Below are 13,247 nucleotides of genomic sequence, written 5' to 3' on the forward strand. Positions count from 1 at the left end.
CATTGGTGAAGGTTTGCCTTGGTGAAGGTTTGCCTGCTCCCTGAAAGAGCAAAGAGGTGGGAGATTTGAGAACTGTATCTGTAAAACCTTATGAGGAGTTAAATATATGCACACAACGTTTTTATATGTATAAATGTACATGTGTGTATAAATAATATATATATTATATAATGTATATATTTATCTACATAAATATAAATAAAATATATATAAAATAATTTATATATAATGTTATATATAAAATATACACATAATATAAAACCATATATAATAATATAAATATTATATAAATAATATCTATAAATAATATATTAAAGTGTATATATATATATACATACATACACACACACAGAGGTTTCTGTAATTCAGGGGCTTATTTCAGGTTTAGCTAACAGAAAGAGCCAACATCACCCCACAGAAGAGGGCAAAGCCTAAAAACAAATTCATGCAACTGGCTCACCTGTCTCCCACGTAACTCTCCTCCCCAACCACCTATCACTCCAAGTCACCCAGCCCTCTCCTCTCCCCCATTCCCCAGCCCACTTACTCTGGCACGGCAGCTCAAGGAGGTTTTTGGGATTGGGATTTTTCCCTTTTTCACAAGCCTCTGGTTCCTTGCACAATGGAAAAAGTTCTGGGGCAGGTAACAGTTACCACCTCCCTTGAAAGGGTGCCAGGCAACTTTGCCACGTCACTAAGTGGCTGCATATATCACCACTCACTGGGCTGATCAAAGTGTGCAGCACACAACCAAGTACATCTGTGATCTTACTATTTCAGCTTGACCCACCCTTTCCTCCTCCAGGCTCTATCTGCAGACGATTAGCAGCCCAAACTACCTGCAACTGCCTTCATGTGGCAGGCCTTTGAACTCAGGCCCTGAGCTTGGGCAATGGACTTGGGCCTTTGGATTAAGCAGATATCAAGTCTTGCAGCATTCAGAGCTAACAACATCATGTCAGCACAGCTCTTTCACTGGCACAAGGCAGGCAAAACTTTGAGAAGTATCTTAAGTGGTTGTTTCAGAAGAACAAGTTTTGATTTGTGAGTGAAGTAAACATGGGAACGGCATGAAGCTGCACTAGGGGAGGTTTAGGTTGGGTGGTAGGAAGAGGGTCTGTACTGGGAGGGGGGTCAGGCACTGGCACAGGCTCCCCAGGGAAGGGGTCACAGCCACGAGCTGGGCTGAGCTCAAGAAGCATCTGGATGATGCCCTCAGTGCCCTGCTCTGACTTGGCTGGGCCTGTGTGGAGCCAGGAGTTGGACTCGATGGTCCTTAGGGGTACCTCCCAACTCAGGAGGTTCTAGGATTCTAAAATATTTTTAAGTAATTGTTTCAGAAGAACAAGTTTATGAGCTTTTTTTTTTTTTTTCTCATTATTTGAAGTGCCTGCACATCTACCAACACTCCAGAAGAAAACTGTCTAGTCCAAGACTCCCACAAACAGTACCTGTTTACCAGCCTTGTAACAAACAAAACTCTTCTGGGTATTCCCACCCTGGCCATCTAAGAAGTTATCTGAAGCACTCTTCACCCCTCACTTCCTAAGTAGTGGCCAACTCTCTCCAGTGACTATGTAGGGATTATTCAGGCAGCCTTAATCAGACCTCTTATGTTTTACTACAGTTATGCAAGCTCCTTCAAATAAGGAGATTACACCAGATTCGCAGGTGCCACACTTCTCCAAAGGAACACCCTAGACAAACCCTAGACAAACTCCCACCTGATTGTCTGCACTTGGAAAACAATCTACTCTGAAGGCAAATGGAAACCAGTACATTGCTCATGGAGGGAATTACTTTAGAAACCTGTTATTCAATACATTATTTTATCTAACCATCGAAAGGAGAAGTTTCCTTCTACCAACAGCGTAACACCAGCAGTGAATGTCCTGTTACCAGGACCTCTCTCAAGCACTCATCTACTCTCCCTGTTGAGCCACATTTCTCTTCTTTCTAGAGGTGGCACATGGGACAGCTTCAAACTCAACAACATTTTGTCAATTTCTGAGATTTCTGCTGGAAAAAGAGTTTTTGTGAATGTCACCATGGTCCAGGAGGCTCCTGAAGCAGTCTGTGAAACCTTCTGGACATGTGCTAGCTCAACACATGGTAAGCATTGTTACACCTAATGCATCTTTCCTCAGGCTTCAGAGGGATGGGATACAGCTGGGATGCCAGAATGCCACAGAGATGTGGGTTGACTCGATCAAACACAGAACACTGAGCAGAGCTGCAGCTCAAGTGCAGGTTTCAGTCTCAACCAACAAGAAGAGGAGCTGAGACATGGTTCACAATGGAAGAGCTTCTACTCCTCTGCAGGATCACAAGGTGGATTTTTATCCTTTTCTCACATACATCCAAAGGCAAATCTGAAATGCTGTTAAATTTAATGCTGCACTAACTGTTTCCATCTGGGTCTTCCCAACCACTCTCCCTCGATGCTCACAGCAGCACTCACCAAGCTACGGGTATCAGACCTACAGCATGAGAGCCACTCTCCAGATTTAGCAGTGAATAAAAGCAATCTGAAAGCATGACACTGCCTCAACTTTTGAAACAGGTTTTGTGGATATCAAGAACCTATAGGCTCCTATAAACCCTATGGCCTTTATTCTTATCCCCCAAAGGAAGCATGAAGAAAACCCTCAGCACCACAAGTGGTAATGGTTTGGGGTTGGACCTGATGATCTCTCAAAGTGCCTTCTAACCCCTACTATTCTGTGAAATCTGCCTACACATGCTCCTATGAAGTACCACAAAGAACATGTGTTACCCAAAACTCAAAGCCCAACGTTTGGGTCTGCACTGCTCAACAGGCAGTCCTCCCATGCTTTGCCCAAACCCCACCACAACAGCTCTGTAAGGATCTGAAGCTCTCCTCCTATGCTCACCTCTCAGAAACATCAGCCACCTTCTCTGCTCCCAAATACACCCCCACCAACACGTAGCCTGAAAGCTCCTAAGAGCCCACCAGCTCACCTCCAGACCTTCACCAGCCCACGTAACTTGAGGGCCCTTCCCATACCCACCCCGTTTCATACACCATATTACACATGCCCAGTCTCTATTCACCACTCTTGGCCCCGACTTTAAGCACGCCAACCCCCCTAAAAGCACCCCTTACCCATGCTCTCCAACAAACCCAAACGCCTTGAAAGCCACATCCCTCACCAGGGCATTCCTCCATACTGACAAGCCTCCCCACACACCCTTCAAACACCCAGACACCCCCAAATCTTACTCCCAACCCACAGGTCCCAAACCTTCGCGTCACCCCAGCTCACTTCATGACACCCCCAGCCCAACCCAAGCCCCCCTTCCCCCTGCACCCCTCAAGCACTCCAAGGAAACCCCCCTCCAAAATCCTTCACCCCTATGACAGGATTCATCACCCACTCCTCCCCAGCCCTCACCCACGTCCCCCAAGACTCCAGAATCTCCTCATCCCCTCCCCACGCCCCCCTCAAGCACCCCAAACCGCACCTCACATCACCCCTGTGCACCCTCCGCCCCCCACCCGCCCCGCTCAGGGCCCGTCCCGCCGCGCACACTCCCCAAGCATCCCACACGCCCCGGCCCAGCCCAGCCCCGTCCGCGGGGACCCAGAAGGGGGCAGCGGAGGAGGAAGAGAAGGAAAGAGCCTCCCCACCCCCGGACCCCGCCGCCGCCACTCACCTTCCCCGCCCCTCGCCGCGGCCCCGGGCCTCTGGCACCGGCAGCACCACCACACGCCCCGCTCCACCCCCTTCCGCCCACAGAGGCGGCGGGTAGAGTGTCCGCGGCGCGGGGTACGCCGGGACGGGGGAGGCCGGGGACGGACCGGGGTTGAGGGTTCTGCAGGGACCTCGGCACCGTCACATACACCGGGGCCCCCGGAGGCGGCGGCGGGCCGGGCTTGAGCCTCGGCTGCCGGAGCCAGGCCGCGGGGCTGTGGTGATTCCCCGGGGGGCTCCCTCAGCGCGGCCCTTAGGCCCCTCCGCAGACGCCCGCGGCCGGTCGTCCCCTATGGCCGGGGCTCGGCACGGGCCCCTTGGCAGTGGCGGGGTAGCGAGGGCAGGGCGGGGGCCGCAGCGGAGCCGTGTAGCGGGGCGGGGAGGGGGGACGGCGAGGGCTCCGTGGTGACACGGTGGGCGTGGGCTGGGACGCCAGGTCAACCCCGGAGCAGTCTAGCCAGGCTCTGGTGGAAGCTGAGACACCGGCACGGGCTGCCCAGAGAGGTGGTGGAGGTATTAAAGGAGAATAAATCATATATATCATCCCTGGAGATACTCAAGCTCAGGCTCGGCGGGGCTCTGAGCGACCTGATGTGGTGAAGATGTCCCTGCTCACTGCAGGGGTGGGACTAGATGGGCTTTGAAGGTCCCTTCCAACCTGTTGTGTTGTAGGGTTCACTGAAATAAAGCTCTCCAGCTCAGTTCTTGTGCTGGTGCTTCAAGAGGAACTCCCTACCACCCTGCAGCCTAGGTGGCAAATGGATTTTTCTATTTCATTGAGAGCTGCTGCAGAAGATGAACTGGGATTCCAAGCAGATCACCTTCCTCCTCCCTTCTGCTGGTGCCAGGCATAGAGAAAAATTGGGCAGCTCCTCATCTGGATTGATACCTGTGCCTGCTTGCAAGTGTTGGGGCAGAGACACACTACAGGCTGTCTTCTCACAGGATGTTTGTCTGAAAAAAAAACAGCAGAATAAAAAGGGTTTAAAAGAAAAAAGTCTCTTACTGAATATGGGAGCTCTGAATTCATAAAGCTGGACATGGGGACATTGTTGAGTTGTTGCTGCTTCTAAGCAATCGCAGCACCACGTGTGGTGAATAACCACTGATGTTCTGCTGTTGTTCTGGCAGCTTCCATTCCTCCATAACACACGTCATCACCCTGGTGCAGCTCTAGCTTGTTTCACAATCTGATTTCACCCCTACCAAGGGTCGCTGGTCGGTATTAATGTTGGTGAAATGAAATACCCTGTTTAGGCAGAAAAAGATCTATTTGAGATTCTGGAGATCAGCTTAATTCCAAACACTTACTTCCTTCCATGCATGCAGGGTGGTGGTTGCCTGCTTCTCATACTGTGCTGGATTTTTACCTCAGTCACTCTGTCTTTAAAGGAAATATCTCTCTGTTTATCAGCACCACCAAAAGAATCACAGAATTGTAGAGGTTGGAAGGGACCTCCAGAGATCATCGAGTTCAACCCCCCTGCCAAAGCAGGGTCCCTAGGACAGGTCACACAGGTCGGTGTCCAGACAGGGCTGGAATCTCTCCAGAGAAGGAGACTCCACACCCCCCTGGGCAGCCTGTCCCAGGGCTCTGTCACCCTCACCAAGAAGTTTTTCCACATGTTGGTGCAGAACTTCCTGTGCTCCAACTTGCAGCCATTGCCCCTTGTCCTGTCCCCACAGACCACTGAAAAGGGGCTGGCTATTTCCCCCTGTGTCTCACCCTTCAGCTATTGATAACCATTGATCAGATCCCCCTGTAGTCTTCTTCTCTCCAGGCTGAACAGCCCCAGCTCACTCAGCCTTTCCTCACAGGGGAGATGCTCCAGGCCCTTAATCATCTCCGTAGCCTCTGCTGGACTCTCTCCTGTCTTTTTTATCCCAGAACTGGCCACAACACTCCAGGTGGGGCCTGACCAAGGCAGAGTAGAAGGGGACGATCACCTCCTTCAATTATGTTTGGCTGTGCTCATCCTAAGTGACAAAACCCTTCCTGCTGCTGCCCAGGTCTCCCAGCACAGCACAAAATATAAGGCTCCCATCCTTTACAGGGACTGGAGGGTTGATCTACAAATTCATTGCAAGTTCAGAAGTAAACTCCTTTGGTTACTGTCATTTAGCATCATCCCAGAGAATGACAACCAGTGCTTTGTAGGGCTTGGTCTTAACAGCAGCACCGAGTTGTAGCACAAGGGTTCCTCCAGACCCCACAGAGCTGCTGCTGTTCTTTCCTAGTACCTACTGGCAGAGAAAATGAGGAGCCCAACAAGTGAAAATGCTGAAGCACTGCCACTCGGTAGGAGCACCAGATTCTCTGTAGCTTTCCAGTTGCTCCACCAGCCTTTGTTCCTCTTTGCAGTAGGCAGGGACAAGAAGTTTGAAGGCTGAGCCCAGAAAGGTTTCCCTCTACATCAGCAGAGCTCTCTACCCACCAGTGCCAAGAAACAAAAAGCTCATTTTTCTTTTGCCACGACTCCAACTGTAAGACATGAGAACAATGAAGCACAGAGCAACAAAGAAAGTTGAACTTCCAAAGAAAACAGCGTTGCGTGTGGACAGGCTTGAACCAGATAAGCTGAGATTATCTGTATCCTGCATGAGAAGCTTTGCCAGGGAATTTGAAGCCAATCTTTTCTTCCATTTTGAAGCAGCACATCCTTGTGACAAAGATGAAACCAGAGCAAAGCATAGACTGAGTATTCAGAGCAAAAGAAATAAAAAAAAACCAAATCATCCACCACTGAATACTGGAGTGTTTGAGGAATCTTTCCCTGCCAACCTCTACACTGGCAATGAATGAAAACCTTGGTTGTTGGAGAGCTCTTCTGCCCACCGGCTGAGGGCTGGTGATAGCAATGGTTAGCAAGCACAAACCAGACAGAGAACTATTTGTTGCTACTCAGACTATTCTTTTTTTTTTTTCCAATTTGGGAATAAAGTAGCTTAAAGGTATTTAAAGAAAAGAAAAAAACAAAATCACCAAAAAACCAGAACAGCCTGTGGTGGTTTGGCCCTGGCTGGAGGCCAGAAGCCACCAAAGCTGCTCCATCACTCCCCTTTTCAGCTGGACAGAGGAGAAATTACATATTGAGAGGCTCAGGAGTCGAGATAGCCTTTCCTTCTCAGCTGAAAGGGGGGTGTGTGGGGGTGTGTGTGTGTGCAATATTCCTCAGCCCCTTCCCCTGCTGCACCGTGGGGTCCCACCCACAGCAGAAAGTCCTCCAGGAACTTCTCCAGTGTGAGTCCTTTCCCATGGAGCTTCAGCTCTTCTCCAGCTGCCCCAGCATGGGGCACTGCTATGGGTGCAGTCATCAATCACAGAATGTCTCTCAATCTCTCAGGCCCAGACTGCTCCAGCCTGGTCCCCCATGGGGTCACAAGTTCCCCCAGCAAACCTGCTCTGGCACAGATCTCTCATTCTCGATTATCTGTCTCTGAGTCACTCCACTGGCTGCAAGTGCTGGCAGGGCCTTGCTGCAACACTGGTCACAGCATCTCCTGCATGTCTCCCCCTGCTCCAGCGTGGGGCCTCTCCATGGGCTGCAGGTGGGGTCTGGGCCTTTCCCATGGGCTGTGGGGGGACACCCGCTCCACCATGGGTTTCTCCAGGGGCTGCAGGGGCATCTTTCTCTGAGGCACCTGGGGCACCTCCTCCCCCCTTCCCTGCCCTTGGTGCCTGCACAGCTCCTCACACCTTCTCACTCCCTTCTCTGGGGCAAAAAGCAGCTGCTGGTGGGTTTTACTCCTCACTGTGATTCCCAGAGGTGCTGTGACCATCGCTGATGGGCTCTTGGTCGGCAACGACTCCAGCCTTGAGCCGGCTGGTGTTTGCTCTGTGGGGCCTGCAGAAAGCTGCTGGCTGCTCCTTGCAGCAGCCACCCCTGCAGCCCCCTCCTCCACCAGCCCCCAGCCACACAAAACCACAATACAACCAAACCCAGCGCACAGTCTGAAGGCAGGGCAGCTCCTCATTTGCTGTGTCACCATGCCAGTTCCCTGATCCAGTATGTGGACTGGTGGGAGATGGTACGTAAACTGAATACATTTTAAGGCTTCGTTCCACAAGGTGATACGGAGTGGAGCCAGCACACACCAGACCATGGCACACTCTGGGTCAAGCAGCCTGGCTAAGTTGATTATACAACGTGATGCATGCCTGAATCCCCAGGAAGCTGTGGGAGTGCCAGGCAACATGAGTAAGCCTTGCTGTGAAGGTAGCTTGCTTTTATTTCACTGAGCTTTTACACTTTCATTTCATGCATTAAATGCAAATGCACTTTAAGAACCACAGGACGGTGGTTAGAAGGAGGCAGGGCACTCATCCACTCATTTCCCCATGGCTTTCAGAAAAGCACAGGGTTTTTTTTTCACTGACCTTCTGTTTGAATTACCGTGCCAGCCACAAAACAAAGGACTGCTTTATTAGATTGCTTGCCTTCGGGATTTTCTTACAATCCAATGATCCTGGCCATGACTGGGAATGAACTGAGCACAGCAAATACTGCAATTTTCACTAAGAGGTTTAAAAATTAAGAAAAGAAGAAAACATCCTGATATGCAAAACCCTCGACAGCTTTCTGGGTGAATGCAAGTTGGCATTTGGTGGTGATGTTAAAAATAGAATAGCCTGTTAGAGCTCAGATGGCTTCACTGATACTTCCTGAGTGAACCAGATCGCTGGACACAGATCCTGGTTTGAGGAGGCCCCAGTGCTGGTTCCAAGGTAAACAATTGTGATAGCACACAGCTCTGCTGAAAAAGAAGAATCACAGAATGACTGGGCTTGGTAGGGACCTCTGGAGAGCATCTTGTTCAACCCTCTGCCAGAGCAGGATCACCTCAGCAGGCTGCACAGGACAGCGTCCAGGATCATGGGGGTTGAATGTCTTCAGAAATGGAGACTCCACAACCTCTCTAGGCAGCCTGTCCCTGGGATCTGCCACCCTCACAGGAAAGAAGCTCTCCTCAAGGTTAGGTGGAACATCCTTCATGCCCATCGCCTTTTTTCCTGTCCCTGGGCACCACTGAACAAACACTGATCCCATCCTCCTGACCCCCACCCCTCAAGGATTTATCAGCACTGATAAGATCCCCCCTCAGTCTTTTCTTCTCCAGGATAAAGAGTCCCAAGTCCCTCAGCCTCTCTAATTATTGGTTTAAACCTGAGTGGTTTATATTGGCTGAGTGTAATATAATGTGGAGTCCTACCAAAAAAATGTCATTTGTCAGTTCTGGTTGCACACTAACAGCTTATTTTGTTACTTAGGAACATCAGAGTCCTTAGACAGGACCAGCACAGTCAGAGCAACAACCTGACTTCATCAGTAACCAGTGATGTGACTCCAGGAGAAGGTATGAGGATGCTACAACATGAAGGTACAAGCCACGTGGAGCATCCCACCACCACTGCTTTACCCTGAACAAGTCCATGGTCTGTGCTCCCCCTTCCTCCCCTCTCCAGCTAATACTCCAAGGACAAAGAGAGCAGCTTAATCCTCGAGGCAGCTCACAGCAGCTTTGAACTTTCAGCCCAGGTTTCACACGATGTAGAAGTGCCACAAACTGGCTTGATGTCTTCTCACACCCCCGCTGTTCAGTCCTGCCCCTGCAGTGAGGTGAGGGGTTTTGGTAAGGACAGCCTTGAGAACCATCAGAGAATGGAGCAGGAAAAGAAGAGGTGACCTCTTACCTCTTGTAAGAGCTCTCCTCACATCCCTGCTCTGGCTCAGAGCAGGTTCCCCAGGGGTGGTGAGAGTGTTTAAAGCCGGTGCTGCTGACTTCTTTGAGGAGGTTTCATTTTGCATTCCCCCTTGAGTCAAGCAGCTACTTGGAATGTTTTTATCAGCAGGGAGCCCCACGCACTCTGACTTTTAAAAGCCTGAGCAGCAGAAGCAATGTGCCAGATGTGCTTTCTGCTTCAGGCAGCCCCATCCCCACGGTGTCATCCTGTACTCCGTTTGTGGTCCGCGTGAAGCAAGGACTAAAGGACACAGTATCTCTACAAAGGGAATTAATAATCAATTAATCCTGGCAAATCATTGCACCACAGACCTGGTTTGGGTGGGAAGGGAACTCAGAGCCCATCTAGTCCCACCACCTGCCATGGGCAGGGACACCACCCCCACCAGCCCAGGGTGCCCAAAGACCCATCCAGCCTGCCCTTGAACCCTGCCAGGGATCATGAGGCAACCTCAGATTCTCTAGGCACCCCATGCCAGGTCCTCACCCCACTCACAGGGAAGGATTTCTCTCTCATATCTCATCTAAATCTCCTTCAGCTAAAGGCATTCCCCCTTGTCCTGTCACTCCCTGTCCTTGTAACCAGTCCCTCCCCAGCTTTCCTGTAGCCCCTTCAGGTACTGGAAGGCCACTACTAAGGTCTCCCTGCAGTCTTCTCTTCTCCAGGCTGAACAACTCCAACTCTCTCAGCCTGTCATCTTAGGAGAGGTACTCCAGCCCTTGAATCGTCTTCATGGCCCCCTCTGTGCTCTAATAAAGAATCCCACCTTTCTAATACTCCAATGAGCAGAATGAGAATAAGCTTTTACTTTAAATATATTACTCTGACCTCCACGTTCCTCCCTCCCCCTGCCAGGAAGCTGAAAGAACAGCCCAGCAAGGCCAGGCAGGAAAGAGCCATATGTGCACCCCAGCTCAGGCAAGGACCAAGGCCCATGGCTTGAGTTGAAACACAGCTCTCGAGCCCAGGAGCAGATGGTTCATGGACAAAGACACCAGACAGGACTTCTCATAACTCCTTCTTCCAACTTAGCTCTTTTCACAGCAGCCTGATCCAAGGTTAGAACTGCCCTACCTCAGCCCTGACCCTGAGCACCAGCAGCTGAAACCCTAGGAGGGGCAGGGGAGAGGTTGCAGAACGTGTTGGTGCACCCAGTGCTGTGACAAACACCTCCCTTCCCACCACTGTTTGTCCCCACACCTTACAAAGGTCTGGAGAGGCAGGAGTTGTGAAATGCCCAGTGTGCAGACACCATCCCACACACGCCAGATTCACCTCGAGGTGTTCCAGGGATGCCAGTTCAGGGTGCAAGGCAGTATAGATGCTCCCAAAAGACTCTTCCTTTGCTGGGATCAAACCAGTGGCACAGCCATACGGGCAGTGAGGGAGGTGGCAGTGTTTCTGTCCCCTTCAAAGATGTTGCCAGTCACAGCATTCATCTGGGACTGTGGCTGAGGGGGTACAATCCTGTCCCTGGGACTGAAGCATGGTCCTGGGGGTGCAAGGTTCAGCAGGACAGAGTCTGAGCTTTTGGATGTTGCAGTGGGAGAGGAACAGTCTCATGGCACCTTTTGGGTGCTCTTCCCTCCAAGAATAGTGGCAGTCATTGGGGTGGCTCAGGGATGGGTTGCTGGCAAACTCCGAGGCAACAAAATTATGGGATGCTCCAAGCCTATTAGAGCAGCCATTTCAGTGGTTCACATACCCTGTGGGAGACAGGAAGGAGTCCTGGGAGGTGGGCCTCCAGCCTTAGCCACAGCCTCATAGGTTATGGTACCCCCAGAAAATGGCCTAGAGCAGTGACCAATGTCAGGGTCCTTTAGTGTGGGGTCTGACATTCAGTAGAGTGCATGATGCCATCCAAGGCCCTCTCTGACATCTGAGACATCATTTTCTTTGAATAACTAGACTCTGACAAATAGGTGCCCAAGGTTAGTCACATCTGAATGGCCAATGCCATAGCCTTGCCCAGTCCCCATTGAGCAGTTCAGGAGTTGAGGGACAGGGACTGCTGTGGCTATAGAGGTGTCAGAGAAGCCTGCAAGGCTCAGACCTGCCTTTGTAGGCTGGCCAGAGTTCCCTAGAGGGTTTGGAGGTCATCCAGGAGCTGTGGAGAGGTAGCAGAAGGCAAGCCAGGAGCTCAGGGTGGCATCAGCCCCCTGACATAGGCTTGGTTCTGCAGCACCTGAGCAAGGACAGCAAGGTTGTAGAGCTTAGTGGTGCATGCAAGACCCGGACCAAAGCCTTGTTCTTCACACCATGTTGTCACACTATATTAACATTTATGGATTAAAGCTAAAGGAAGGAAGGTTTAAATTAGATATTAGGGGGAAGTTTTTTACAGAGAGAGTGGTGAGGGGCTAGAACAGGCTGCCCAGAGAGGTTGTGGATGCCCCATCCCTGGGGGTGTTCAAGGCCAGGTTGGATGGGGCCCTGGGTAACCTATTGTAGCTCCAGGCCTGGAGGTTGGTGTCCCTGCCTGTGGTGGGGGGTTAGAACTGTATGATCCTTGGGGTCCCTTCCAACCCCTGCCATGCTACGATTCTATGATTTAAGACCAGATATTTAGGCCAGAAGCCTCTCCAGCTGACCAGGAGTTAGTGGAGGCTACAAGGGAGCTGGTTGCAGCTTTGTGTTCCTTCACACAGAGCCTCTCCCTCTCTGATCCATCTCCCCTTTGCTAGAAGTCACAGCATCTTCAGAGACTGAAAGATGTCTGCTCAGTACTGGAGAGCTTCACTGTTTCTTGGGAACTAACAGGACACTCAGCTGAGGGTAAATACTATGACAGTTCTTCCTCCATCATTGTTCCTCCTCCTCAGGCGATGCTGTGGCATCTACAAAGCATTGACAGGAGGTAGTTTAAAAGCTCAATCATTTTTTCTGGCCCACAAATAAGGTAATTATCTAGATCTGTACCTGGAAATACAGAAGATCAGGGCTCACCCTCTGACCTGAGAGCTGATGGAGCTGAACTCTGCTCTTGTTCTTTCCAACCCCAGGACAGGAAGCTTCTTCCTTCTGCTGACCAGGAGGAGCTGCTGGCCCGTGGCCTTCTCAGACCATTCCAAGAGCAATGCCAACAACTGAACAGTGTAGACACCCACAGACAAGTGTTCAGAAGAGCTTCTGTCCCTCTTTACTGGTTTGTGTATGTCCACCTAGTCCTTTGGGTAAGTACATGCATAATTTTTGCAGAATTTAATCTAAAAAACTAATTTTCTCCTCTCATTCCTGACTCAGAAAGGGGTGAGGTGGGGGGCTAATTTACCTTCCATCCATAGGCTACTGACTTAGTTCCCCGATAAATGACAAGTTATCAGACTCTATGAAGAAATGAGGTCAGATTGGATAATTTCCTCACCCCTTTTAGCTCTCTGTATCTGAGGATTTGGGTGCTGGGCCTGACTTGTGTCACTCCATCAGTTTGGCTGTTCTGGCCAGCCAGTTTTTGACTTCTACAGCGGGATGCAGGGATGCAGTCCTTCAAAGAGGGAGGCAATGACCTTGATTTGCAGACATCTCCTGTCCCCTGTGGCACTGTTGGATTGCAGATAAAGAGACTCCCTGCTTGATGAGTGCCTTTGCCTACCATCTCCCAGCCAGAAAGGATATTTCAATTTCACAGCCTGTGTTTCATTTATTAACCCTTTCCCACCTGCTTTCAGGGTATTTTTCTTCCAGTCTCCAAGAAGACTCAGATCTGAGGTTATATCTGCCTAATTAGCAGTAGGCAAATGAGCTGTTTTAGAATGTTCAAAGGACCATTTTCCCCTGAGGATCCCTAG

Source organism: Gallinula chloropus, assembly GCF_964237585.1.
Source record: "Gallinula chloropus genome assembly, chromosome: 2".
Classification (NCBI taxonomy): Eukaryota; Metazoa; Chordata; class Aves; order Gruiformes; family Rallidae; genus Gallinula; species Gallinula chloropus.